The sequence below is a fragment of the Cryptotermes secundus genome, unplaced genomic scaffold, assembly GCF_002891405.2.
Source record: "Cryptotermes secundus unplaced genomic scaffold, Csec_1.0 scaffold517, whole genome shotgun sequence".
NCBI lineage: Eukaryota > Metazoa > Arthropoda > Insecta > Blattodea > Kalotermitidae > Cryptotermes > Cryptotermes secundus.
The window spans coordinates 599,512-604,878 of NW_019725008.1; positions in this window are offsets into that span (position 1 = coordinate 599,512).

Below are 5,367 nucleotides of genomic sequence, written 5' to 3' on the forward strand. Positions count from 1 at the left end.
TTCAGGCGATATTTAGCTGTTTTTTGTGTGGTTTAAAGTTCATGGTATCAGAAATACTTTTTAGGAATTTTCAGTTCTTCTGCGACTTTTTGAATAAAGCAGAGCTTTTTCAGATAGTTTCAAGTTATTCTTTCTGTCTGTTGTTTAATATAGCTGCCATTTCGAACGATTCCATGATACGTGTAGTTCCATTTTTGTTTCAGTGAAGTTTAATTTGGTCATTATGACAACGAATTTCATTTTTGTCTGCCCGGACATATAAGAACTCAAGCTGTAATCCCTCAACATTATGCAAACATTTTTTCTTTCTCTTTAAAATTCAAGAAGAGCGAAAATCCAACCTCCCCTCTCCGGCTTAATACCATTTCAGTGATTGATTTTCATCATGACAACACCTCTTCTCTGCTAGCCATAAAAGGAGACATTGTTCTGGTGACTGTTTTCATGCGAAAAGAGCTGTGGGTCCCATATCAACGCTTGCATCTGAACTTCCCAAATATTTACCTTACAGGGAGTTCAAAAAGTAACTCCGTGGTCTTAGGAGACTCTTTCATTAACTGTTATAAATATTAAAGAAATAATTTGCTTCAATTAATTTGAACTCAAAACGTTTCAGTGATATTCCCATGTGCAGTCCTTTCATAGCACAACAGATATCTAGGCGATAATTGATTTTATCTCATCTCTCGAGTTGCTTTTATCAATAGCTGCAGTGAATTTTGTTTGGTCACCTGTCCTTTACACTCATATATGACAGGCGATGGGACCTCACCTCCATACCCACTGTTTAGGTCCGGTCATTTGGCCTCCGAGATCACCCAATTTCACGTCCCGCGGCTGTTTCTTAGGGAGTTATATCAGATGTGCCGTGTATGGGTGTTCTGCGCAGGTGGCCAACTTAGACGAACCGCAACAGCAGTCACTCCAGCTGTGATAAATAACTCCAGAGATTACCTAAAACGAGATATCGGCTAGATATCCGTCCTTCCGCGAAATGAACGCATGTAGAAATTTACGAACGGAAACTTTCGGAGTTAAACTTCATTTCCGAGAAATGTTTCTTTAATATTTATAGTAGCTAAGAAATTACCCCATAAAAACCCAGAATGACTTTCTGGTCATACTTTGCAGTTTTTACACGCGTCCGTAGCCCTGCGGATAGCCTATTAAATTCATTCCGTCAAGGATTTTCATGAAATTTAATATTGCAGAGTTTAAAAAAAAGTCGAGATATTCTAACATTTGGTTAAAGTCGGACAAAAATGACACTGTACATGTGTTTCTGTAGGTATGTTGATGGCAAATTGCTAACTACACGTATTTATCGGAGCTGAAATATTCCGAACAAATGGCAGAGAAAAGGGAAATATATTCTATGTTCAATACACGTTTTCCTTAAATTTTAAAATTGTTTAAATAATACAAAAAAAGCCACACTACCCGTAAATTTTCTAACGTGTATATTGAAGATTCAATAATATTCTCCAGAATAGTCGCGAAAATTACCATAGTCTATTATTCTACATAACCAAACGAGCATCACCCTACCTGAATATGTAGGTTTACATGAACTAGTTAAAATACAACATATCGTGCTACCGAATTATCTTAGTCTCAGTCATAATTAGCCACTCTACAGAAAAACAGCTGCTTCAATTTTTTCAGCAAAAGATCGTAATTAACAAAAAAATATGCAGTTGTAGTTCTTTGTAGCATGTGAACACACCAACCACAACACATGCACACATATCAGAGGGACCTGCATATGCAACAGCAACAAATGAAAGCAGCGATTTCCTCATTATCTATATTTTTAACACCTGATGATGGCCATGTTGGCCGAAACATGCAATGCATTAAAAAAAAAACTTGTACAGGGGACAACTTTAGTGGAACGCAGTGTTGCACATAAGATGGAGAATGAGCGACGCAAGTGAAAAGTGCAACAGGATGCTATGATACAATACTACAAATTTAATATTATTACACACCTACTGGTAACACTAAACTTTAAGTTGATGAGATCACTCAACACCCTCTACCATAAACAAATAGGGAGACCAATACAAATGACAGAATTATGGAATCAATAGACAATTTGATGCAGAAAGTATATTTCACCAAGGCCATAAAAATATTCTCATTAACATTCTGATATTTTCTATGCACTGAAAATGGTTCCACTCCTTCAGTAATCATGACTCCATTCCAGAAGTATACACTTTCACATAAGAACTGCAAACTCTAGTATCATTCTCTCATATAACATATAACATCAAAGAGCAATGTTCTTCTTGGAAAGACAACACTCAGTTGGTTGAGAAGGTCCTCATTTTTTATGGAGCTCAAAGGTTCCCAGGAACCCACCAATGGATACTATCCTGAATCAGATTATTCCAGTCTTTATCCTTAAACCTTACACAAGGAAAGGGCACAGTCCACTAAACCAGATTGATTATCCTTTATTCAGGAGAAAGTCAACTCTGCCGTTACAAAAAAATGGAGGTAAGAAAGGTAACTAAACTCACAAGTATAACATATGTACAAATTTTACTTTTATTATTACTTTATACATATCACACTTCTGTACACAGACACTCCGCACTTCATCTCAGTCATCAGCAAACTTCACGGAGAAAATAGTTTTTCTGCTCATGGGAGCACATATCAGATATTTAAATAGTTACAAATAAAATAAAATTGGATGTCTGAAACTCACAGGCTCCGACTAGTTACCCGTCTCACATGACTGATATGCCTTTGATTTTGTACATACCTTTCTTTTGTTACGGTCCAGTCAAGTGGACATCTGACTTTTTCTTTCAAGGCAGTTCATGTCAAGAAAGCACTGCTATATTCTGCAAGCCTACTGTATGGCATTTCACTATTAACAGTGACCAATCATGGGTCCACATTTTTGTACATGCAATTTCCATTTCTAACATTCAAATTTTAGAAAATATTTTACATAGTGCCATAGAAAATTCTTGGTGGTGTAAGTTTTTAATGATCATTACTGTAACTGGGGCTATGTGTGATTAATTACATATATGCATCTAACAAATTATAGTACAGACAAACCTCTACTTAGGATCTTTAAAGAAAAGAACAATTTGAATTTATGAACATTGCACAGGCTAACAAATTGTGACTTCCAATTCATTTAACGAAAACAAAATCCTACGCATATGAACATTTTAACAAATGTAGTACTATATCTTATGGAAAAAATAAATTCAACTTACACATTTCAAAGAACACAACATGTTCATCTGTAGTATAACATTTCTTAGATCCCATAAATTATGTAAATGAACATCCAACTCTTCTGTCCTCACATTTTAACACAAGACTTTTACCAAAGCTACTTTTCCTGTCCTCGTCATAGAGTATTTTATTGTCATTTACACTGAAAAGATTAAGAAATAAGGATTCTGCAATAGGAAATTTCTTTCGGTGAGATAAAACATGGGACATGGACAATGATCCTGCCATAAGGTCAGTTACATACATGATGTAAGATTTGAGGCTTTCACGGCGGTGACTATGAAGAAAGCAGTCTTCTGGGATTTGGCACCATGTATATATATATATAAATATGTTGTTAACCGACGTTTCGGAGGAACCTATCGCCTCCATCATCAGGTTAGAAAGAAAAATATAAGAAATCCACAAGCGAAGAGACCGTGAGAACCAGTAAAAGCAGACTGCCACTGCATGTATAGAAAAGAATATATCTCTACATTCACTACTAAAACTTAATCATTTACATCAGAAAGTTGATCTGTTATATGGTTTAAAGCATGGTATGGAGGCAGTTCTCAAGTATGGCACCCAATTACAATGATGGCATAAGTACAAAACATAATGAAAGTTTGTGCCATGACTGCAGGAATTTACAGGCATAACCTGGTATAATTTACAAAAGTAAAGCATATACTACAAGTATAATTAAATCAGGTGGACCTTCACATTATCACCAGAGTCTCCTGTAGTCCTTTGGAGCAGCATGCTTCTCTGAAATGTAGGTCTCCGCCCACAGAACTACATTGTGTCACAAACCTGAAGAGCACACTCTGATCTCTTCTTTTTAAGATAGTCAAGTGACCGGTCTTTGTCACTGCACTACCTCTGAAGAAGGAAGAAGAAAAAAGAAACACTACCCTCCATCTGATAAATAAAACATTACATTTATGTTTACCTAACATCTGTGTTATATCATCTTATGATTAAACCATCAGCCTGAACAGTCCTAGCTTTCAGAATCCCTTTTTTCTCTACAGACATTATATTCAATGATCATAACACTGTCCAAAGACAAGATCAACAAAAGGAAGTGCTGAAAACAACCATAAAACTAAAAATTATTACATGGTTGCGAAACATCTATGAAATAACATCAGTACAAATTTCCATTCTGAAAAACTTCTAGAAGTTTTGGTTCATCAATATGAAAGTTCAATACATAGAATTTGATCTAAGCTTGGCACACATGTACAAGAAACTTTCAGGTCAGGAACATGAATTTATCCGCACTGTGAACTTAGCAGGACCTCTGTGCTATAGGACAAAGCCCAAACTAATAACCAAAGAATGAAATACAAGCCTTCACATAACCACATTTCAGGTGAAGCTTCATATGTATATAACAAAAAAGTCACATGCTACTCAATGTCATCTTGGAATGTTTCCTGAACTTAGAATTTAAAGGCCACATATCATAATTTTTTACACTGACATTAATCTCCAAATTAAAATATGGCTCCAACCCCATAGTACAGGAAGATTTAAAATCCCTGTTGTTAGACAATAAAGGTTCCTGCAAAAATTTTAGCACAATAAGTTTGAAATATACAAATTCAGAAATATTTCTATTCTGAAAATATCAAAGAATACTAAGCACTGAATTCTGCAGAGATTTTCCATAAATCAGAAGAAAATATACTTTGATAGAAATTACAAAAACAGCTAGTTATATGTCTATTTACCATAACAGGGGTTGGTTAGTTAGTTATTGGAGAGGGTGGGTTTCCCCATGCACTGAGACCTGTATTGGTCCATTGTGCTTCCCTCTATGATTTCTACCAGTCTCTATATCCTACCGGTACTGGTGCTTACCATCAGTCCCGCCCAGCCAGCAAGACCGGCTCTACTAGCTGAGAGGTATCTATAATGCTTCCCCATCTACCAGAGGTATTAGAGACTGCTGTTGGGCAGGAAACGTCTGTTAATTTGGCTCAGTGACCTCCTATGGAGATATGAAGTTCTTTTACGTGCTGTAAAGCTACGACACAGGACCCACGGCTTAAAGTCCCTCCCAGAGGACTTGTTCCCTGAATTTTTCCGCCCTTAAAAATTCGACAACCT